A 27,192-nucleotide genomic window follows, 5' to 3' on the forward strand; every position below is an offset into this window, starting at 1 on the left:
TCTTACTGACTATTTTGTGAACATTTCCTGTGAGACCAGTTTTAAATTCCGATGCTTCACTAAATGTTTACTGTATCCCTTGGACCTTCTTATTGACGATGAAACACAGAAATTGCATCGGAATTAAATACAAAAGGCACAATGCCGACTTAAGTAAAAGAAGACTGACTCTTCCTACTGTCTATGTTATGAACCTTTCCTCTGGCACTAGTTATAGATTCCGATGCTTGACTTCAGGTTTAATATATCCCTTTGACGTTCTTATTGACGATGAAACACAGAAATTGCATCGGAAGTAAATAGAAAACGCCCAATGCCGACTTAAGGACAAGAGGACTGACTCTTCTTACTGACTATGTTTTGAACCATTCTTGTGACACTAGTCATAGATTGCGATGCTTTACTTCAGGTTTACTGTATCCCTTGGACCTTCTTATTGAAGATGAAACACAGAAATTGCATCGGAATTAAATACAAAAGTCACAATTCCGACTTAAGTACAAGAAGGCCGACTCTTCTTACTGTCTATTTTTGAACCATTCCTGTGACACTAGTTATACATTCCGATGCTTCACTTCAGGTTTACAGTATCCCTCTGACCTTCTTATTGGCGATGAAACACAGAAATTGCATCGGAATTAAATACAAAAGGCACAATGCCGACTTCAGTACAAGAAGACTGACTCTTCCTACTCTGTATGTTTTGAACGATTCCTGTGACACTAGTTATAGATTCCGATGCTTCACTTCAGGTTTACTGTATCCCTCTGACCTTCCTATTGAAGATGAAACACAGAAATTGCATCGGAATGAAATAGAAAAGGCACAATTCCGACTTAAGTACAAGAAGACAGACTCTTCTTACTGTCTATGTTTGAACAATTTCTGTGACACTAGTTATAGATTCCGATGTTCACTTCAGATTTATTGTATCCCTTGCACCTTCTTATTGACGACGAAACACAGAAATTGCATCGGAATTAAATAGAAAAGGCACAATTCCGACTTAAGTACAAGAAGACTGACTCTTCTTACTGACTATGTTTTGAACCATACATGTGACACTATCTATCGACTCCAATGCTTCACTTCAGGTTTACTGTATCCCTCTGACCTTCCTATTGATGATGAAACACACAAATTGCCTCGGAATTAAAAAGAAAGGCACAATGCCGACCTCAGTACAAGAAGACTGACTCTTCTTACTGCCTATTTTTGAACCATTCCGGTGACACTAGTTAAAGATTCCGATGCTTCACTTCAGGTTTACTGTATCCCTTGGACCTTCTTACTGACGATGAAACACCGAAATTGCATCGGAATTAAATACGAAAGGCGAAATGCCTACTTAAGTACAAGAAGTCTGACTCTTCTTGCTGGCTATGTTGTGAACCATTCCTGTGACAGCACTTATTGATTCCGATGCTTCACTTTAGGTTTACTGTATCCCTCTGACCTTCTTATTGACGATGAAACACAGAAATTCCATGGGAATTAAATAGAAAAGGCACAATGCCGACTTAAGTACAAGAAGACTGACTCTTCTTACTGACTATGTTTTGAACCATTCCGGTGACACTAGTTAAAGATTCCGATGCTTCACTTCAGGTTTACTGTATCCCTTGGACCTTCTTATTGACGATGAAACAACGAAATTGCATCGGAATTAAATACGAAAGGCACAATGCCTACTTAAGTACAAGAAGTCTGACTCTTCTTGCTGGCTATGTTTTGAACCATTCCTGTGACACGACTTATAGATTCCGATGCCTCAATTCAGGTTTACTGTATCCCTCTGACCTTCTTATTGACGATGAAACACAGAAATCGGATCGGAATTAAATTGATATGGCACAGTGCCGACTAAAGTACAAGAAGACTGACGTTTCCTACTGTCTATGTTTTTAATCATTCCTGTGACCCTAGCTATAGATTCCGATGCTTCATTTCAGGTTTACTGTACCCCTCTGACCATCTTATTGACGATGAAACACAGAAATTGCATTCGAATTAAATACAAAAGGCACAATGCCGACTCAAGTACAAGAAGACTGCCTCTTCCTACTGTCTATGTTTTGAACCATTCCTGGGACACTAGTTATAGATTCCGATGCTTCACTTCAGGTTTACTGTATCCCTTGGACCTTGGTATTGACGATGTAACACAGAAATTGCATCGGAATTTAATACAAAAGGCACAGTGCCGACTTAAGTACATGAAGACTGACTCTTCTTACTGACTATGTTTTGAACCATTCCTGTGACACTAGTTATCGACTCCAATGCTTCACTTCAGGTTTACTGTATCCCTCTGACCTTCTTATTGATGATGAAACACAGAAATTGCATCGGAAGTAAATAGAAAAGGCACAATGCCGACTGAAGTACAAGAAGACTGACTCTTCTTAGTATCTATTTTTGAACCATTCCTGTGACACTAGTTATAGATTCCGATGCTTCACTTCAGGTTTACTGTATCCCTCTGTAATTCTTTTTGAAGGTGAAACACAGAAATTGCATCGGAATTAAATACTAAAGGCACAATGCAGGCTCAAATACAAGATGACAGGCTCTTCTTACTCTGTATGTTTTGAACCTTTCCTGTGAGACCGGTTTTAGATTCCGATGCTTCACGTCAGGTTTACTGTATTACGTGTACCTTCTTATTGACGATGAAACACAGAAATTGCTTCGGAATTAAATAGAAAAGGCACAATGCCGACTTAAGTACAAGAAGACTGACTCTTCTTACTGACTATACATTGATTGATTCCTGTGACACTAGTTATAGATTGCGATGCTTCACTTCAGGTTTACTGTATCCCTTGGACCTTCTTACTGACGAAGAAACACCGAAATTGCATCGGAATTAAATACGAAAGGCACAATGCCGACTTAAGTACAAGAGGACTGACTTTTCCTACTGTCTATGTTTTGAACCATTCCTGTGACACTAGTTATAGATTTCGATGCGTCACTTCACGTTTACTGTATTCCTCTGACCGTCTTATTGACGATGAACACAGAAATTGCATCGGAATTAAATAGAAAAGTCACAATGCAGACTTAAGTACAAGAAGACTGACACTTCTTACGGTCTATGTTTTGAACCATTCCTGTGACACTAGTTATGGATTCCGATGCTTCACTTCAGGTGTACTGCATCCCTTGGACCTTCTTATTGACGATGAAACACAGAAATTGAATCGGAAATAAATACAAAAAGCACAATGCCGACTCAAGTACAAGAAGACTGACTCTTCCTACTGTCTATGTTTTGAACCTTTCCTGTGGCACTAGTTATAGATTCCGATGCTTTACTTCAGGTATACTGTAACCCTTGGACCTTCTTATTGAAGATGAAACACAGAAATTGCATCGGAATTAAATACAAAAGTCACAATTCCGACTTAAGTACAAGAAGGCTGACTCTTCTTACTGTCTATTTTTGAACCATTCCTGTGACACTAGTTATACATTCCGATGCTTCACTTCAGGTTTACAGTATCCCTCTAACCTTCTTATTGACGATAAAACACAGAAATTGCATCGGAATTAAATACAAAAGGCACAATGCCGACTTAAGTACAATAAGACTGACTCTTCCTACTCTGTATGTTTTGAACGATTCCTGTGACACTAGTTATAGATTCCGATGCTTCACTTCAGGTTTACTGTATCCCTCTGACCTTCCTATTGAAGATGAAACACAGAAATTGCATCGGAATTAAATAGAAAAGGCACAATTCCGACTTAAGTACAAGAAGACTGACTCTTCTTACTGACTATCTTTTGAACCATACATGTGACACTACCTATCGACTCCAATGCTTCACTTCAGGTTTACTGTATCCCTCTGACCTTCCTATTGATGATGAAACACACAAATTGCCTCGGAATTAAAAAGAAAGGCACAATGCCGACCTCAGTACAAGAAGACTGACTCTTCTTACTGCCTATTTTTGAACCATTCCGGTGACACTAGTTAAAGATTCCGATGCTTCACTTCAGGTTTACTGTATCCCTTGGACCTTCTTATTGACGATGAAACACCGAAATTTTATCGGAATTAAATACGAAAGGCACAATGCCTACTTAAGTACAAGAAGTCTGACTCTTCTTGCTGGCTATGATGTGAACCATTCCTGTGACAGCACTTATTGATTCCGATGCTTTACTTTAGGTTTACTGTATCCCTCTGACCTTCTTATTGTCGATGAAACACAGAAATTCCATGGGAATTATATAGAAAAGGCACAATGCCGACTTAAGTACAAGAAGACAGACTCTTCTTACTGACTATGTTTTGAACCATTCCGGTGACACTAGTTAAAGATTCCGATGCTTCACTTCAGGTTTACTGTATCCCTTGGAACTTCTTATTGACGATGAAACACCGAAATTGCATCGGAATTAAATACGAAAGGCACAATGCCTACTTAAGTACAAGAAGTCTGACTCTTCTTGCTGGCTATGTTTTGAACCATTCCTGTGACACCACTTATAGATTCCGATGCCTCACTTCAGGTTTACTGTATCCCTCTGACATTCTTATTGACGATGAAACACAGAAATCGGATCGGAATTAAATTGAAAAGGCACAGTGCCGACTAAAGTACAAGAAGACTGACGCTTCCTACTGTCTATGTTTTTAATCATTCCTGTGACCCTAGTTATAGATTCCGATGCTTCATTTCAGGTTTACTGTATACCTCTGACCTTCTTATTGACGATGAAACACAGAAATTGCATTCGAATTAAATACAAAAGGCACAATGCCGACTCAAGTACAAGAAGACTGCCTCTTCCTACTGTCTATGTTTTGAACCATTCCTGTGACACTAGTTATACAATCCGATGCTTCACTTCAGGTTTACTGTATCCCTCTGACTTTCTTATAGACGATGAAACACAGAAATTGCATTGGAATTAAATACAAAAGGCACAATGCCGACTTAAGTGCAAGAAGACTGACTCTTCCTACTCTGTATGTTTTGAACGATTCCTGTGACACTAGTTATAGATTGCGATGCTTCACTTCAGGTTTACTGTATCCCTCTGACCTTCCTATTGAGGATGAAAGACAGAAATTGCATCGGAATTAAATAGAAAAGGCACAATGCCGACTTAAGTACAAGAAGACAGACTCTTCTCACTGTCTATGTTTGAACAATTCCTTTGACACTAGTTATAGATTCCTATGCTTCACTTAAGGTTTACTGTATCCCTTGGACCTTCTTATCGACGATGAAATACAGAAAATGCATAGGAATTAAATAGAAAATGCACAATGCCGACTTAAGTACATGAAGACTGATTCTTCTTACTGTCTATGTTTTGAACCATTCCTGTGATTCTAGTTATAGATTCCGATGCTTCACTTCAGATTTACTGTATCCCTTGCACCTTCTTATTGACGACGAGACACAGAAATTGCATCGGAATTAAATACAGAAGGCGCAATGCCGACTTAAGTACAAGAAGACTGACTCTTCTTACTGACTATGTTTTGAAATATTCCTGTGACACTAGCTATCGACTCCAATGCTTCACTTCAGGTTTACTGTATCCCTCTGACCTTCCTATTGATGATGAAACACACAAATTGCCACGGAATTAAATAGAAAATACACAATGCCGACTTAAGTACATGAAGACTGATTCTTCTTACTGCCTATTTTTGAACCATTCCGGTGACACTAGTTAAAGATTCCGATGCTTCACTTCAGGTTTACTGTATCCCTTGGACCTTCTTATTGACGATGAAACACCGAAAATGCATCGGAATTAAATACGAAAGGCACAATGCCTACTTAAGTACAAGAGGTCTGACTTTTCTTGCTGGCTATGCTTTGAACCATTCCTGTGACACCACTTATAGATTCCGATGCTTCACTTCAGGTTTACTGTATCCCTCTGACTTTCCTATTGAAGATGAAACACAGAAATTGCATCGGAATTAAATAGAAAAGGCTCAATGCCGACTCAAGTACAAGAAGACTGACTCTTCCTACTGTCTATGTTTTGAACCATTCCTGTGATACTAGTTATACAATCCGATGCTTCACTTCAGCTTTACTGTATCCCTCTGACCTTCTTATTGACGATGAAACACAGAAACTGAATTGGAATTAAATACAAAAGGCACAATGCCGACTCAAGTACAAGAAGACTGCCTCTTCCTACTGTCTATGTTTTGACCATTCCTGGGACACTAGTTATAGATTCCGATGCTTCACTTCAGGTTTACTGTATCCCTTGGACCTTCGTATTGACGATGTAACACAGAAATTGCATCGGAATTTAATACAAAAGGCACAGTGCCGACTTAAGTACATGAAGACTGACTCTTCTTACTGACTATGTTTTGAACCATTCCTGTGACACTAGTTATCGACTCTAATGCTTCACTTCAGATTTACTGTATCCCTCTGACCTTCTTATTGATTATGAAACACAGAAGTTGCATCGGAAGTAAATAGAAAAGGCACAATGCCGACTTAAGTACAAGAAGACTGACTCTTCTTAGTGTCTATTTTTGAACCATTCCTGTGACACTAGTTATAGATTCCGATGCTTCACTTCAGGTTTACTGTTTCCTTCTGTAATTCTTTTTGAAGGTGAAACACAGAAATTGCATCGGAAATAAATACAAAAGGCACAATGCCGACTCAAGTACAAGAAGACTGACTCTTCCTACTGTCTATGTTTTGAACCATTCCTGTGATACTAGTTATACAATCCGATGCTTCACTTCAGCTTTACTGTATCCCTCTGACCTTCTTATTGACGATGAAAAACAGAAATTGCATTGGAAATAAATACAAAAGGCACAATGCTGACTTAAGTACAAGAAGACTGACTCTTTATTCTCTGTATGCTTTGAACGATTCCTGTGACACTAGTTATAGATTCCGATGCTTCACTTCAGGTTTACTGTATCCCTCTGACCTTCCTAATTAAGATGAAACACAGAAATTGCATCGGAATTAAATAGAAAAGGCTCAATGCCGACTGAAGTACAAGAAGACAGACTCTTCTTACTGTCTATGTTTGAACAATACCTGTGACACTAGTTATAGATTCCTATGCTTCACTTAAGGTTTACTGTATCCCTTGGACCTTCTTATCGACGATGAAACAAATAAATTGCATAGGAATTAAATAGAAAATGCACAATGCCGACTTAAGTACAAGAAGACTGATTCTTCTTACTGTCTATGTTTTGAACCATTCCTGTGACACTAGTTATAGATTCCGATGCTTCACTTCAGATTTACTGTATCCCTTGCACCTTCTTATTGACGACGAAACACAGAAATTGCATCGGAATTAAATACAAAAGGCGCAATGCCGACTTAAGTACAAAAAGACTGACTCTTACTACTGCCTATGTTTTGAACCATTCCTGTGACACTAGGTATAGATTCCGATGCTACATCTCAGGTTTACTGTATCCCTATGACCATCTTATTGACGATGAAACACAGAAATTGCATCGGAATTAAATACAAAAGGCACAATGCCGACTTAAGTACGAGAAGACTGACTCTTCTTACTGACTATGTTGTGATCATTTCCTGTGAGACCAGTTTTAAATTCCGATGCTTCACTACATATTTACTGTATCCCTTGGACCTTCTTATTGACGATGAAACACAGAAATTGCATCGGAAGTAAATACAAAAGGCACAATGCCGACTTAAGTACAAGAAGACTGACTCTTCCTACTGTCTATGTTTTGAACCTTTCGTGTGACACTAGTTATAGATTCCTATGCTTCACTTCAGGTTTAATGTATCTCTCTGACCTTCTTATTGACGATGAAACACAGAAATTGCATCGGAAGTAAATAGAAAAGGCCCAATGCCGACATAAGTACAAGAGGACTGACTCTTCTTACTGACTATGTTTTGAACCATTCTTGTGACACTAGTCATAGATTGCGATTCTTTACTTCAGGATTACTGTATCCCTTGGACCTTCTTATTGAAGATGAAACACAGAAATTGTATCGGAATTAAATACAAAAGTCACAATGCCGACTTAAGTACAAGAAGACTGTCTCTTCTTACTGACTATGTTTTGAACCATTCCTGTGACACTAGCTATCGACTCCAATGCTTCACTTCAGGTTTACTGTATCCCTCTGACCTTCCTATTGATGATGAAACACACAAATTGCCACGGAATTAAATAGGAAAGGCACAATGTCGACCTAAGTACAAGAAGACTGACTCTTCTTACTGCCTATTTTTGAACCATTCCTGTGACACTAGTTAAAGATTCCGATGCTTCACTTTAGGTTTACTGTATCCCTTGGACCTTCTTATTGACGATGAAACACCGAAATTGCATCGGAATTAAATACGAAAGGCACAATGCCTACTTAAGTACAAGAAGACTGACTCTTCTTACTGACTATGTTTTGAACCATTCCTGTGACACTAGTTATAAATACCGATGCCTCACTTCAGGTTTACTGTATCCCTCGGACCTTCTTATTGACGATGAAACACAGAAATTGCATCCGAATTAAATACAAAAGGCACAATGCCGACTTAAGTTCAAGAAGACTGACTCTTCCTGCTGTCTATGTTTTGAACCATTATGTCACACTAGTTATAGATTCCGATGCTTCACTTCAGGTTTACTGTATCCCTCTGACCTTCTTATTGACGATGAAACACAGAAATTGGATCGGAATGAAATAGAAAAGGCACAATGCCGACTCAAGTACAAGAAGACTGACGCTTCCTACTGTCTATGTTTTGAATCATTCCTGTGACCCTAGTTATAGATTCCAATGATTCATTTCAGGTTTACTGTATCCCTCTGACCTTCTTATTGACGATGAAACACAGAAATTGCATTGGAATTAAATACAAAAGGCACAATGCCGACTCAAGTACAAGAAGACTGACTCTTCCTACTGTCTATGTTTTGAACCATTCCTGGGACACTAGTTATAGATTCCGATGCTTCACTTCAGATTTACTGTATCCCTTGGACCTTCTCATTGACGATGTAACACAGAAATTGCATCGGAATTTAATACAAAAGTCACAGTGCCGACTTAAGTACAAGAAGACTGAATCTTTTTGCTGACTGTGTTTTGAACCATTCCTGTGACACTAGTTATCGACTCCGATGCTTCACTTCAGGTGTACTGCATCCCTTGGACCTTCTTATTGACGATGAAACACAGAAATTGCATCGGAATTAAATAGAAAAGGCACAATGCCGACTTAAGTACAAGAAGATTGACTCTTCGTACTGACTATGCTTTGAACCATTCCTGTGACACTAGTTATAGATACCGATGCCTCACTTCAGGTTTACTGTATCCCTTGGATTTTCTTATTGACGATGAAACACAGAAATAGCATCGGAATTAAATACAAATGCTCAATGCCGACTTAAGTACAAGAAGACTGACTCTTCCTGCTGTCTATGTTTTGAACCATTCCTGTGACACTAGTTATAGATTCCGATGCTTCACTTCAGGTTTACTGTATCCCTCTGACCTCCTTATTGACGATGAAACACAGAAATTGCATTCGAATTAAATACAAAAGGCACAATGCCGACCCAAGTACATGAAGACTGACTCTTCCAACTGTCTATGTTTTGAACCATTCCTGGGACACTAGTTATTGATTCCGATGCTTCACTTCAGCTTTACTGTATCCCTCTGACCTTCTTATTGACGATGAAAGACAGAAATTACATCGGAATTAAATAGAACAGGCACAATGCTGACTTAAGTAAAAGAAGTCTGACTCTTCTTACTGTCTACGTTTTGAACCATTCCTGTGACACTAGTTATAGATTCCGATGCTTCACTTCAGGTTTACTGTATCCCTTGGACCTTCTTATTGACGATGCAACATAGAAATTGCATCGGAATTAAATACAAAAAGCACAATGACGACTTAAGTACAAGAAGACTGACTCTTCTTACTGTCTATGTTTGATAAATTCCTGTGACACTAGTTATAGGTTCCGGTGCTTCACTTCAGGTTTACTGTATCCCTCTGTAATTCTTTTTGACGGTGAAACACAGAAATGGCATCGGAATTAAATACTAAAGGCACAATGCAGGCTCAAATACAAGATGACTAGCTCTTCTTACTCTGTATGTTTTGAACCATTCCTGTGAGACCGTTTTTATATTCCGATGCTTCACTTCAGGTTTACTGTATCCCTTGGACCTTCCTATTGACGACGAAACACAGAAATTGCTTCGGAATTAAATAGAAAAGGCACAATGCCGACTTAAGTACAAGAAGACTGACTCTTCTTACTGTCTATGTTGTGAACCATTTCTGTGACACTAGTTATGGATTCCGATGCTTCACTTCAGGTGTCCTGCATCCCTTGGACCTTCTTATTGACAAAGAAACACAGAAATTGCATCGGAACTAAATAGAAAAGGCACAATGCCGAATTAAGTACAAGAAGACAGACTCTTCTTACTGAATATGTTTTGAACCATTCCTGTGACACTAGTTATAGATTCCGATGCCTCACTGCAGGTTTACTTGATCCCTTGGACCTTCTTATCGACGATGAAACACAGAAATTGCATAGGAGTTAAATAGAAAATGCACAATGCCGACTTAAGTACAAGAAGACTGATTCTTCTTACTGTCTATGATTTGAACCATTCCTGTGACTCTAGTTATAGATTCCAATGCTTCCCTTCAGATTTACTGTATCCCTTGCACCTTCGTATTGACGACGAAACACAGAAATTGCATCGGAATTAAATAAAAAAGGCGCAATGCCGACTTAAGTACAAGAAGACTGACTCTTACTACTGTCTATGTTTTGAACCATTCCTGTGACACTAGGTATAGATTCCGATGCTACACTTCAGGTTAACTGTATCCCTATGACCATTTTATTGACAATGAAACACTGAAATTGCATCGGAATTAAATACAAAAGGCACAATGCCGACTTAAGTACAAGAAGACTGACTCTTCTTACTGACTATGTTGTGATCATTTCCTGTGAGACCAGTTTTAAATTCCGATGCTTCACTATATGTTTAATGTATCCCTCTGACCTTCTTATTGACGATGAAACACAGAAATTGCATCGGAAGTAAATAGAAAAGGCCCAATGCCGACTTAAGTACAAGAGGACTGACTCTTCTTACTGACTATGTTTGGAACCATTCCTGTGACACTAGCTATCGACTCCAATGCTTCGCTTCAGGTTTACTGTATCCCTCTGACCTTCCTATTGGTGATGAAACACACAAATAGCCACGGAATTAAATAGAAAAGGCACAATGACGACCTAAGTACAAGAAGACTGACTCTTCTTACTGCCTATTTTTGAACCATTCCTGTGACACTAGTTAAAGATTCCGATGCTTCACTTCAGGTTTACTGTATCCCTTGGACCTTCTTATTGACGATGAAACACCGAAATTGCATCGGAATTAAATACGAAAGGCACAATGCCTACTTAAGTACAAGAAGTCTGACTCTTCTTGCTGGCTATGTTTTGAACCATTCCTGTGACACCACTTATAGATTCCGATGCTACACTTTAGGTTTACTGTATCCCTCTGACCTTCTTATTGACGATGAAACACAGAAATTCCATCGGGATTAAATAGAAAAGGCGCAATGCCGAATTAAGTACAAGAAGACTGACTCTTCTTACTGCCTATGTTTTGAACCATTCCTGTGACACTAGTTATAGATTCCGATGCTTCACTTCAGGTTTACTGTATCCCTCTGACCTTCTTATTGACGATGAAACACAGAAATTGGATCGGAATTAAATAGAAAAGGCACAATGCCGACTCAAATACAAAAAGACTGACGCTTCCTACTGTCTATGTTTTGAATCATTCCTGTGACCCTAGTTATGGATTCCAATGCTTCATTTCAGGTTTTCTGTATCCCTCTGACCTTCTTATTGACGATGAAACACAGAAATTGCATTCGAAATAAATACAAAAGGCACAATGCCGACTCAAGTACAAGAAGACTGGCTCTTCCTACTGTCTATGTTTTGAACCATTCCTGGGACACTAGTTATAGATTCCGATGCTTCACTTCAGGTTTACTGTATCCCTCGGACCTTGTTATTGACGATGTAACTCAGAAATTGCATCGGAATTTAATACAAAAGGCACAGTGCCAACTTAAGTACAAGAAGACTCACTCTTCTTACTGGCTATGTTTTTAACCATTCCTGTGACACTAGTTATCGACTCCAATGCTTCACTTCAGGTTTACTGTATCCCTCTGACCTTCTTATTGATGATGAAACACAGAAATTGCATCGGAATTAAATAGAAAAGGCACAATGCCGAATTAAGTACAAGAAGACTAACTCTTCTTACTGCCTTTGTTTTGAACCATTCCTGTGACACTAGTTATAGATTCCGATGCTTCACTTCAGGTTTACTGTATCCCTCTGACCTTCTTATTGACGATGAAACACAGAAATTGGATCGGAATTAAATAGAAAAGGCACAATGCCGACTCAAATACAAGAAGACTGACTCTTCCAACTGTCTATGCTTTTAACCACTCCTGGGACACAGGTTAAAGATTCCGATGCTTCACTTCAGGTTTACTGTATCCCTCTGACCTTCTTATTGACGATGAAAGACAGAAATTACATCGGAATTAAATAGAACAGGCACAATGCTGACTTAAGTACAAGAAGTCTGACTCATCTTACTGTCTATGTTTTGAACCATTCCTGTGACACTAGTTATAGATTCCGATGCTTCACTTCAGGTTTTATGTATCCCTCTGTAATTCTTTTTGACGGTGAAACACAGAAATTGCATCGGAATTAAATACTAAAGGCACAATGCAGGCTCAAATACAAGATGACTGGTTCTTCTTACTCTGTATGTTTTGAACCATTCCTGTGAGACCGTTTTTAGATTCCGATCCTTCACTTCAGGTTTACTGTATTACTTCTACATTCTTATTGACGACGAAACACAGAAATTGCTTCGGAAATAAATAGAAAAGGCACAATGCCGACTTACGTACAAGAAGACTGACTCTTCTTACTGACTATATCTTGATTGATTCCTGTGACACTAGTTATAGATTCCGATGCTTCACATCAGGTTTACTGTGTCCCTTGGACCTTCTTATTGACGAAGAAACACCGAAATTGCATCGGAATTAAATACGAATGGCACACTGCCTACTTAAGTACAAGAAGACTCACTCTTCTTACTGGCTATGCTTTGATCCAATCCTATTACACCACTTACAGATTCCGATGCTTCACTTCAGGTTTACTGTATCCCTCTGACGTTCTTATTGACGATGAAACACAGAAATTACATTGGAATTAAATAGAAAAGGCACAATGCCGACTTCGTACAAGAAGACAGACTCTTCCTACTCTCTATGTTTTGAACCATTCCTATGATACTAGTTATAGATTCCGATGCTTCACTTCAGGTTTACTGTATCCCTTGGACCTTCTTATTGACGATGAAACACAGAAATTGCATCGGAATTAAATACAAAAGGCACAATGCCGACTTATGTACAAGGAGACTGACTCATCTTACTGTCTATGTTTTGAACCATTCCTGTGACACTAGTTATAGATTCCGATGCTTCACTTCAGGTTTACTGTATCCCTCTGACCTTCTCATTGACGATGTAACACAGAAATTCCATCGGAATTAAATAGAAAAGGCACAATGCCGACTTAAGTACAAGAAGACAGACTCTTCTTACTGACTATGTTTTGAACCACTCCTGTGACACTAGTTATAGATTCCGATGCCTCACTTCAGGTTTACTGTATCCCTTGGACCTTCTTATTGACGATGAAACACAGAAATTGCATCATAATTAAATAAAAAGGGCACAATGCCGACATAAGTACACGAAGACTGACTGTTCCTGCTGTCTATGTTTTGAACCATTCCTGTGACACTAGTTATAGATTCCGATGCTTCACTTCAGGTTCACTGTATCCCTCTGACCTTCTTATTGACGATGAAACACAGAAATTGCATCGGAATTAAATAGAAAAGGCACAATGCCGACTAAAGTACAAGAAGACTGACGCTTCCTACTGCCTATGTTTGAATCATTCCTGTGACACTAGTGATAGATTCCGATGCTTCACTTCAGGTTTACTGTATCCCTTGGACCTTCTTATTATCGATGAAACACAGAAATTGCATCGGAATTAAATAAAAAGGCACAATGCCGATTTAAGTACAAGAAGACTGACTCTTCTTACTGACTATGTTTTGAACCATTCCTGTGACACTAGTTATAGATTCCGATGCTTCACTTCAGGTTTTCTGTATCCCTCTGACCTTCTCATTGACGATGAAACACAGAAGTTGCATTGGAATGAAATACAAAAGGCACAATGCCGACTTAAGTACAAGAAGACTGACTCTTCCTACTCTCTATGTTTTGAACCATTCCTATGACACTAGTTATAGATTCCGATGCTTCACTTCAGGTTTACTGTATCCCTTGGACCTTCTTATTGTCGATGAAACACAGAAATTGCATCGGAATTAAATACAAAAGGCACAATGCCGCCTTATGTACAAGGAGACTGACTCATCTTACTGTCTATGATTTTAACCATTCCTGTGACACTAGTTATAGATTCCGATGCTTCACTTCAGGTTTACTGTATCCCTTGGACCTTCTTATTGACGACGAAACACAGAAATTGCATCGGAATTAAATAGAAAAGGATCAATGCCGACTTAAGTACAAGAAGACTGACTCTTCCTACTGTCTATGTTTTGAACCTTTCCTGTGACTCTAGTTATAGATTCCGATGCTTCACTTCAGGTTTACTATATACCTCTAACCTTCTTATTGACAATGAAACATAGAAATTGCTTCGGAATTAGGTACAAAAAGCACAATGCCGACTTAAGTACAAGAGGACTGACTCTTCTTACTGTCTATGTTTTGAAACAGTCCTGTGACACTAGTAAAGGATTCCGATGCTTCACTTCAGGTTTACTGTATCCCTGGGAACTTCTTATTGACGACGTAACACAGAAATTGCCTCGGAATTAAATACAAAAGGCACAATGCCGACTTAAGTACAAGAACACTGACCCTTCCTATTGTCTATGTTTTGAACCATTGCTGTGACACTAGTTATAGATTCCGATGCTTCACTTCAGGTTTACTGTATCCCTCTGACCTTCTTATTGACGATGAAACACAGAAATTGCATCGGAATTAAATAGAAAAGGCACAATGCCGACTTAAGTACAAGAAGACGGGCTCTTCTTACTGTCTATGTTTTGAACCATTCCTGTGACACTAGTTATAGATTCAGATGCTTCACTTCAGCCTTACTGTATCCCTCTGACCTTCTTATCGACGATGAAACACAGAAATTGCATCGTAACTAATTACAAAAGGCACAATGCCGACTTAAGTACAAGAAGACTGACTCTTCCTACTCTCTATGTTTTGAACCATTCCTGTGACACTAGTTATAGATTCCGATGCTTCACTTCAGGTTTACTGTATTCCTTTGTCCTTCTTATTGACGATTAAACACAGAAATTGCATCGAAATTAAATAAAAAGGCACAATGCCGAATTAAGTACAAGAAGACGGACTCTTCTTACTGACTATGATTTGAACCATTCCTGTGACACTAGTTATAGATTCCGATGCTTCACTTCAGGTTTACTGTATCCCTCTGATCCTCTTATTGACGATGAAACACAGATATTGCATCGGAATTAAATACAAAAGGCATAATGCCGACTTAAGTACAATAAGACTGACTCTTCTTACTGACTATGTTTTGAACCATCCCTGTGACACTAGTTATAGATTCCGATGCTTCACTTCAGGTTTACTGTATCCCTCTGACCTTCTCATTGTCGATGAAACACAGAAGTTGCATCGGAATGAAATACAAAAGGCACAATGCCGACTAAAGTACAAGAAGACTAACGCTTCCTAATGCCTATGCTTTGAATCATTCCTGTGACACTAGTGATAGATTCCGATGCTTCACTTCAGGTTTACTGTATCCCTCTGACCTTCTTATTGACGATGAAACACAGAAATTGCATTCGAATTAAATACAAAAGGCACAATGCCGACTCAAGTACAAGAAGACTGACTCTTCCTGCTGTCTATGTTTTGAACCATTCCTGGGACACTAGTTATAGATTCCGATGCTTCACTTCAGGTTTACTGTATCCCTCTGACCTTCTTATTGACGATGAAAGACAGAAATTACATCGGAATTAAATAGAAAAGGCACAATGCTGACTTAAGTACAAGAAGTCTGACTCTTCTTACTGTCTATGTTTTGAACCATTCCTGTGACACTAGTTATTGATTCCGGTGCTTCACTTCAGGTTTACTGTATCCCTTGGACCTTCTTATTGACGATGAAACACAGAAATTGCATCGGAATTAAATACGAAAGGCACAATGCCGACTTAAGTACAAGAAGACGGACTCTTCTTACTGTCTATGTTTGAACAATTCCTGTGACACTAGTTATAGGTTACGATGCCTCACTTCAGGTTTACTGTATCCCTTGGACCTTCTTATTGACGATGAAAAACAGAAATTGCATCGGAATTAAATACAAAAGGCACAATGCCGACTTAAGTACCAGAAGACTGACTCTTCTTACTGACTATGTTTTGAACGATTCCTTTGACACTAGTTATAGTTTGCGATGCCTCACTTCAGGTTTACTGTATCCCTTGGACTTTCTGATTGACGATGAAACACAGAAATTGCATCGGAATTAAATACAAAAGGCACAATGACGACTTAAGTTCAAGAAGACTGACTCTTCCTACAGTCTATGTTTTGAACCATTCCTGTGACACTAGTTGTAGATTCCGATGCTTCACTTCAGGTTTACTGTATCCCTCTGACCTTCGTATTGACGATGAAATACAGAAATTGCATCGGAAGTAAATAGAAAAGGCACAATGCCGACTTAAGTACAAGAAGACTGACTCTTCTTACTGACTATGTTTTGAACATTTCCTGTGTGACCAGTTTTTGATTACGATGCTTCACTATATGTTTACTGTATCCCTTGGACCATGTTATTAACGATGAAACACAGAAATTGCATCGGAAATAAATACAAAAGCCACAATGCCGACTCAAGTACAAGAAGACTGACACTTCCTACTCTCTATGTTTTGAACCATTCCTGTGACACTAGTTATAGATTCCGATGCTTCACTTCAGGTTTACTGTATCCCTCTGATCCTCTTATTGACGATGAAACACAGAAATTGAATCGGAATTAAATAAAAAGGCACAATGCCGATTTAAGTACAAGAAGACTGACTCTTCTTACTGACTATGTTTTGAACCAACCCTGTGACACTAGTTATAGATTCCGATGCTTTACTTCAGGTTTACTGTATCCCTCTGACCTTCTCATTGTCGATGAAACACAGAAGTTGCATCAGAATGAAATACAAAAAGCACAATGCCGACTTAAGTACAAGAAGACTGACTCTTCCTACTCTCTATGTTTTGAACCATTCCTATGATACTAGTTTTAGATTCCGATGCTACACTTCAGGTTTACTGTATCCCGCTGACCTTCTTATTGACGATGTAACACAGAAATTCCATCGGAATTAAATAGAAAAGGCACAATGCCGACTTAAGTACAAGAAGACAGACTCTTCTTACTGACTATGTTTTGAACCATTCCTGTGACACTAGTTATAGATTCCGATGCCTCACTTCAGGTTTACTGTATCCCTTGGACCTTCTTATTGACGATGAAACACAGAAATTGCATTATAATTAAATACAAAAGGCACAATGCCGACATAAGTACACGAAGACTGACTCTTCCAGCTGTCTATGATTTGAACCATTCCTGTGACACTAGTTATCGATTCCGATGCTTCACTTCAGGTTTACTGTACCCCTCTGACCTTCTCATTGACGATGAAACACAGAAGCTGCATCGGAATGAAATACAAAAGGCACAATGCCGACTTAAGTACAAGAAGACTGACTCTTCCTACTCTCTATGTTTTGAACCATTCCTATGACACTAGTTGTAGATTCCGATGCTTCACTTCAGGTTTACTGTATCCCTATGACCTTCTAATTGTCGATGAAACACAGAAATTGCATCTGAATTAAATACGAAATTCACAATGCCGACTTATGTACAAGGAGACTGACTCATCTTACTGTCTATGATTTGAACCATTCCTGTGACACTAGTTATAGATTCCGATGCTTCACTTCAGGTTTACTGTATCCCTTGGACCTTCTTATTGACGACGAAACACAGAAATTGCATCGGAATTAAATAGAAAAGGATCAATGCCGACTTAAGTACAAGAAGACTGACTCTTCCTACTGTCTATGTTTTGAACCTTTCCTGTGACTCTAGTTATAGATTCCGATGCTTCACTATAGGTTTACTATATACCGCTAACCTTCTTATTGACAATGAAACACAGAAATTGCTTCGGAATTAGGAACAAAAAGCACAATGCCGACTTAAGTACAAGAGGACTGACTCTTCTTACTGTCTATCTTTTGAAACCATACTGTGACACTAGTTAAGGATTCCGATGCTTCACTTCAGGTTTACTGTATCCCTTGGACCTTCTTATTGACGACGTAACACAGAAATTGCCTCGGAATTAAATAGAAAAGGCACAATGCCGACTTAAGTACAAGAAGACTGGCTCTTCTTACTGTCTATGTTTTGAACCATTCCTGTGACACTAGTTATAGATTCAGATGCTTCACTTCAGCCTTACTGTATCCCTCTGACCTTCTTATCGACGATGAAACACAGAAATTGCATCGTAACTAATTACAAAAGGCACAATGCCGACTTAAGTACAAGAAGACTGACTCTTCCTACTCTCTATGTTTTGAACCATTCATGTGACACTAGTTATAGATTCCGATGCTTCACATCAGGTTTACTGTATTCCTTTGTCCTTCTTATTGACGATTAAACACAGAAATTGCATCGAAATTAAATAAAAAGGCACAATGCCGAATTAAGTACAAGAAGACGGACTCTTCTTACTGACTATGATTTGAACCATTCCTGTGACACTAGTTATAGATTCCGATGCTTCACTTCAGGTTTACTGTATCCCTCTGATCCTCTTATTGACGATGAAACACAGATATTGCATCGAAATTAAATAAAAAGGCACAATGCCGAATTAAGTACAAGAAGACGGACTCTTCTTACTGACTATGATTTGAACCATTCCTGTGACACTAGTTATAGATTCCGATGCTTCACTTCAGGTTTACTGTATCCCTCTGACCTTCTCATTGTCGATGAAACACAGAAGTTGCATCGGAATGAAATACAAAAGGCACAATGCCGACTAAAGTACAAGAAGACTAACGCTTCCTAATGCCTATGCTTTGAATCATTCCTGTGACACTAGTGATAGATTCCGATGCTTCACTTCAGGTTTACTGTATCCCTCTGACCTTCTTATTGACGATGAAACACAGAAATTGCATTTGAATTAAATACAAAAGGCACAATGCCGACTCAAGTACAAGAAGACTGACTCTTCCTGCTGTCTATGTTTTGAACCATTCCTGGGACACTAGTTATAGATTCCGATGCTTCACTTCAGGTTTACTGTATCCCTCTGACCTTCTTATTGACGATGAAAGACAGAAATTACATCGGAATTAAATAGAAAAGGCACAATGCTGACTTAAGTACAAGAAGTCTGACTCTTCTTACTGTCTATGTTTTGAACCATTCCTGTGACACTAGTTATTGATTCCGGTGCTTCACTTCAGGTTTACTGTATCCCTTGGACCTTCTTATTGACGATGAAACACAGAAATTGCATCGGAATTAAATACGAAAGGCACAATGCCGACTTAAGTACAAGAAGACGGACTCTTCTTACTGTCTATGTTTGAGCAATTCCTGTGACACTAGTTATAGGTTACGATGCCTCACTTCAGGTTTACTGTATCCCTTGGACCTTCTTATTGACGATGAAAAACAGAAATTGCATCGGAATTAAATACAAAAGGCACAATGCCGACTTAAGTACCTGAAGACTGACTCTTCTTACTGACTATGTTTTGAACGATTCCTTTGACACTAGTTATAGTTTGCGATGCCTCACTTCAGGTTTACTGTATCCCTTGGACTTTCTGATTGACGATGAAACACAGAAATTGCATCGGAATTAAATACAAAAGGCACAATGACGACTTAAGTTCAAGAAGACTGACTCTTCCTACAGTCTATGTTTTGAACCATTCCTGTGACACTAGTTATAGATTCCGATGCTTCACTTCAGGTTTACTGTATCCCTTGGACCTTCTTATTGACGACGAAACACAGAAATTGCATCGGAATTAAATAGAAAAGGATCAATGCCGACTTAAGTACAAGAAGACTGACTCTTCCTACTGTCTATGTTTTGAACCTTTCCTGTGACTCTAGTTATAGATTCCGATGCTTCACTTCAGGTTTACTATATACCGCTAACCTTCTTATTGACAATGAAACACAGAAATTGCTTCGGAATTAGGTACAAAAAGCACAATGCCGACTTAAGTACAAGAGGACTGACTCTTCTTACTGTCTATCTTTTGAAACCATCCTGTGACACTAGTTAAGGATTCCGATGCTTCACTTCAGGTTTACTGTATCCCTGGGACCTTCTTATTGACGACGTAACACAGAAATTGCCTCGGAATTAAATAGAAAAGGCACAATGCCGACTTAAGTACAAGAAGACTGACCCTTCCTATTGTCTATGTTTTGAACCATTGCTGTGACACTAGTTATAGATTCCGATGCTTCACATCAGGTTTACTGTATCCCTCTGACCTTCTTATTGACGATGAAACACAGAAATTGCATCGGAATTAAATAGAAAAGGCACAATGCCGACTTAAGTACAAGAAGACTGGCTCTCCTTACTGTCTATGTTTGAACCATTCCTGTGACACTAGTTATAGATTCCGATGCTTCACTTCAGCCTTACTGTATCCCTCTGACCTTCTTATCGACGATGAAACACAGAAATTGCATCGTAACTAATTACAAAAGGCACAATGCCGACTTAAGTACAAGAAGACTGACTCTTCTTACTGTCTATGTTTTGAACCATTCCTGTGTCACTAGTTATAGATTCCAATGCTTCACTTGAGATTTACTGTATCCCTTGGACCTTCTTATTAACGATGAAACACAGAAATTGCATCGAAATTAAATAAAAAGTCACAATGCCGAATTAAGTACAAGAAGACTGACTCTTCTTACTGACTATGTTTTGAACCATTCCTGTGACACTAGTTATAGATTCCGATGCTTCACTTCAGGTTTACTGTATCCCTCTGATCCTCTTATTGACGATGAAACACAGAAATTGCATCGGAATTAAATACAAAAGGCACAATGCCGACTTAAGTACAATAAGACTGACTCTTCCTACTCTCTAAGTTTTGAACCATTTCTGTGTCACTAGTTATCGATTCCGATGCTTCACGTCCGGTTTACTGTATCCCTTCGACCTTCTTATTGACGATGAAACACAGAAATTGAATCGGAATTAAATAAAAAAAGCACAATGCCGATTTAAGAACAAGAAGACTGACTCTTCTTACTGACTATGTTTTGAACCATCCCTGTGACACTAGTTATAGATTCCGATGCTTCACTTCAGGTTTACTGTATCCCTCTGACCTTCTGATTGTCGATGAAACACAGAAGTTGCATCGGAATGAAATACAAAAGGCACAATGCCGACTTAAGTACAATAAGACTGACTCTCCCTACTCTCTAAGTTTTGAAACAGTCCTGTGGCACTAGTTAAGGATTCCGATGCTTCACTTCAGGTTTACTGTATCCCTGGGACCTTCTTATTGACGACGTAACAAAGAAATTGCCTCGGAAATAAATAGAAAAGGCACAATGCCGACTTAAGTATACGAAGACTGACCCTTCCTATTGTCAATGTTTTGAACCATTGCTGTGACACTAGTTATAGATTCCGATGCTTCACTTCAGGTTTACTGTATCCCTCTGACCTTCTTATTGACGATGAAACACAGAAATTGCATCGGAATTAAATAGAAAATGCACAATGCCGACTTAAGTACAAGAAGACTGGCTCTTCTTACTGTCTATGTTTTGAACCATTCCTGTGACACTAGTTATAGATTCCGATGCTTCACTTCAGCCTTACTGTATCCCTCTGACCTTCCTATTGCAGATGAAACACAGGAATTGCAACGGAATTAAATTGAAAAGGCACAATGTAGGCTTAAGTACAAGAGGTCTCACTCTTCTTACTGTCTATGTTTTGAACCATTCCTGTGACACTAGTTATAGATTCCGATGCTTCACTTCAGGTTCACTGGATACCTTGGATCTTCTTATTGACGATGAATCACAGATATTGCATCGGAAACAAATAGAAGAGGCACAATGCCGACTTAAGTACACGAAGACTGACTCTTCTTACAGCCGGCCGAAGTGGCCGTGCGGTTAAAGGCGCTGCAGTCTGGAACCGCAAGACCGCTACGGTCGCAGGTTCGAATCCTGCCTCGGGCATGGATGTTTGTGATGTTCTTCGATTAGTTAAGTTTAACTAGTTCTAAGTTCTAGGGGTCTAATGACCTTAGCAGTTGAGTCCCATAGTGCTCAGAGCCATTTGAACCATTTGAACTCTTCTTACTGTCTATGTTTGAACAATTCCTGTGACACTAGTTATAGATTCCGATGCTTCACTTCAGGTTTACTGTATCCCTCTGACCTTCTTATCGACGATGAAACACAGAAAATGCATCGTAACTAATTACAAAAGGCACAATGCCGACTTAAGTACAAGAATACTGACTCTTCTAACTGTCTATGTTTTGAACCATTCCTGTGACACTAGTTATAGATTCCGATGCTTCACTTCAGATTTACTGTATCCCTCTGACCTTCCTATTGAAGATGAAACACAGAAATTGCATCGGAATTAAATAGAAAAGGGACAATGCCGATTTAAGTACGAGAAGATTGACTCTTCCTACTGTCTATGTTTTGAACCATTCCTGTGACACTAGTTATAGATTCCGATGCTTCACTTCAGGTTTACTGTATCCCTCTGATCCTCTTATTGACGATGAAACACAGATATTGCATCGGAATTAAATACAAAAGGCACAATGCCGACTTAAGTACAATAAGACTGACTCTTCTTACTGACTATGTTTTGAACCATCCCTGTGACACTAGTTATAGATTCCGATGCTTCACTTCAGGTTTACTGTATCCCTCTGACCTTCTCATTGTCGATGAAACACAGAAGTTGCATCGGAATGAAATACAAAAGGCACAATGCCGACTAAAGTACAAGAAGACTAACGCTTCCTAATGCCTATGCTTTGAATCATTCCTGTGACACTAGTGATAGATTCCGATGCTTCACTTCAGGTTTACTGTATCCCTCTGACCTTCTTATTGACGATGAAACACAGAAATTGCATTCGAATTAAATACAAAAGGCACAATGCCGACTCAAGTACAAGAAGACTGACTCTTCCTACTGTCTATGTTTTGAACCATTGCTGTGACACTAGTTATAGATTCCGATGCTTCACATCAGGTTTACTGTATCCCTCTGACCTTCTTATTGACGATGAAATACAGAAATTGCATCGGAATTAAATAGAAAAGGCACAATGCCGACTTAAGTACAAGAAGACTGGCTCTCCTTACTGTCTATGTTTGAACCATTCCTGTGACACTAGTTATAGATTCCGATGCTTCACTTCAGCCTTACTGTATCCCTCTGACCTTCTTATCGACGATGAAACACAGAAATTGCATCGTAACTAATTACAAAAGGCACAATGCCGACTTAAGTACAAGAAGACTGACTCTTCTTACTGTCTATGTTTTGAACCATTCCTGTGTCACTAGTTATAGATTCCAATGCTTCACTTGAGATTTACTGTATCCCTTGGACCTTCTTATTAACGATGAAACACAGAAATTGCATCGAAATTAAATAAAAAGTCACAATGCCGAATTAAGTACAAGAAGACTGACTCTTCTTACTGACTATGTTTTGAACCATTCCTGTGACACTAGTTATAGATTCCGATGCTTCACTTCAGGTTTACTGTATCCCTCTGATCCTCTTATTGACGATGAAACACAGAAATTGCATCGGAATTAAATACAAAAGGCACAATGCCGACTTAAGTACAATAAGACTGACTCTTCCTACTCTCTAAGTTTTGAACCATTTCTGTGTCACTAGTTATAGATTCCGATGCTTCACGTCCGGTTTACTGTATCCCTTCGACCTTCTTATTGACGATGAAACACAGAAATTGAATCGGAATTAAATAAAAAAAGCACAATGCCGATTTAAGAACAAGAAGACTGACTCTTCTTACTGACTATGTTTTGAACCATCCCTGTGACACTAGTTATAGATTCCGATGCTTCACTTCAGGTTTACTGTATCCCTCTGACCTTCTGATTGTCGATGAAACACAGAAGTTGCATCGGAATGAAATACAAAAGGCACAATGCCGACTTAAGTACAATAAGACTAACTCTCCCTACTCTCTAAGTTTTGAAACAGTCCTGTGGCACTAGTTAAGGATTCCGATGCTTCACTTCAGGTTTACTGTATCCCTGGGACCTTCTTATTGACGACGTAACAAAGAAATTGCCTCGGAAATAAATAGAAAAGGCACAATGCCGACTTAAGTATACGAAGACTGACCCTTCCTATTGTCAATGTTTTGAACCATTGCTGTGACACTAGTTATAGATTCCGATGCTTCACTTCAGGTTTACTGTATCCCTCTGACCTTCTTATTGACGATGAAACACAGAAATTGCATCGGAATTAAATAGAAAATGCACAATGCCGACTTAAGTATAAGAAGACTGGCTCTTCTTACTGTCTATGTTTTGAACCATTCCTGTGACACTAGTTATAGATTCCGATGCTTCACTTCAGCCTTACTGTATCCCTCTGACCTTCCTATTGCAGATGAAACACAGGAATTGCAACGGAATTAAATTGAAAAGGCACAATGTAGGCTTAAGTACAAGAGGTCTCACTCTTCTTACTGTCTATGTTTTGAACCATTCCTGTGACACTAGTTATAGATTCCGATGCTTCACTTCAGGTTCACTGGATACCTTGGATCTTCTTATTGACGATGAATCACAGATATTGCATCGGAAACAAATAGAAGAGGCACAATGCCGACTTAAGTACACGAAGACTGACTCTTCTTACAGCCGGCCGAAGTGGCCGTGCGGTTAAAGGCGCTGCAGTCTGGAACCGCAAGACCGCTACGGTCGCAGGTTCGAATCCTGCCTCGGGCATGGATGTTTGTGATGTTCTTCGATTAGTTAGGTTTAACTAGTTCTAAGTTCTAGGGGTCTAATGACCTTAGCAGTTGAGTCCCATAGTGCTCAGAGCCATTTGAACCATTTGAACTCTTCTTACTGTCTATGTTTGAACAATTCCTGTGACACTAGTTATAGATTCCGATGCTTCACTTCAGGTTTACTGTATCCCTCTGACCTTCTTATCGACGATGAAACACAGAAAATGCATCGTAACTAATTACAAAAGGCACAATGCCGACTTAAGTACAAGAATACTGACTCTTCTAACTGTCTATGTTTTGAACCATTCCTGTGACACTAGTTATAGATTCCGATGCTTCACTTCAGATTTACTGTATCCCTCTGACCTTCCTATTGAAGATGAAACACAGAAATTGCATCGGAATTAAATAGAAAAGGGACAATGCCGATTTAAGTACGAGAAGATTGACTCTTCCTACTGTCTATGTTTTGAACCATTCCTGTGACACTAGTTATAGATTCCGATGCTTCACTTCAGGTTTACTGTATCCCTCTGATCCTCTTATTGACGATGAAACACAGATATTGCATCGGAATTAAATACAAAAGGCACAATGCCGACTTAAGTACAATAAGACTGACTCTTCTTACTGACTATGTTTTGAACCATCCCTGTGACACTAGTTATAGATTCCGATGCTTCACTTCAGGTTTACTGTATCCCTCTGACCTTCTCATTGTCGATGAAACACAGAAGTTGCATCGGAATGAAATACAAAAGGCACAATGCCGACTAAAGTACAAGAAGACTAACGCTTCCTAATGCCTATGCTTTGAATCATTCCTGTGACACTAGTGATAGATTCCGATGCTTCACTTCAGGTTTACTGTATCCCTCTGACCTTCTTATTGACGATGAAACACAGAAATTGCATTCGAATTAAATACAAAAGGCACAATGCCGACTCAAGTACAAGAAGACTGACTCTTCCTGCTGTCTATGTTTTGAACCATTCCTGGGACACTAGTTATAGATTCCGATGCTTCACTTCAGGTTTACTGTATCCCTCTGACCTTCTTATTGACGATGAAAGACAGAAATTACATCGGAATTAAATAGAAAAGGCACAATGCTGACTTAAGTACAAGAAGTCTGACTCTTCTTACTGTCTATGTTTTGAACCATTCCTGTGACACTAGTTATTGATTCCGGTGCTTCACTTCAGGTTTACTGTATCCCTTGGACCTTCTTATTGACGATGAAACACAGAAATTGCATCGGAATTAAATACGAAAGGCACAATGCCGACTTAAGTACAAGAAGACGGACTCTTCTTACTGTCTATGTTTGAACAATTCCTGTGACACTAGTTATAGGTTACGATGCCTCACTTCAGGTTTACTGTATCCCTTGGACCTTCTTATTGACGATGAAAAACAGAAATTGCATCGGAATTAAATACAAAAGGCACAATGCCGACTTAAGTACCTGAAGACTGACTCTTCTTACTGACTATGTTTTGAACGATTCCTTTGACACTAGTTATAGTTTGCGATGCCTCACTTCAGGTTTACTGTATCCCTTGGACTTTCTGATTGACGATGAAACACAGAAATTGCATCGGAATTAAATACAAAAGGCACAATGACGACTTAAGTTCAAGAAGACTGACTCTTCCTACAGTCTATGTTTTGAACCATTCCTGTGACACTAGTTATAGATTCCGATGCTTCACTTCAGGTTTACTGTATCCCTCTGACCTTCGTATTGACGATGAAATACAGAAATTGCATGGGAAGTAAATAGAAAAGGCACAA

This window comes from Schistocerca americana, chromosome 9, assembly GCF_021461395.2.
Source record: "Schistocerca americana isolate TAMUIC-IGC-003095 chromosome 9, iqSchAmer2.1, whole genome shotgun sequence".
NCBI classification, from domain to species: domain Eukaryota; kingdom Metazoa; phylum Arthropoda; class Insecta; order Orthoptera; family Acrididae; genus Schistocerca; species Schistocerca americana.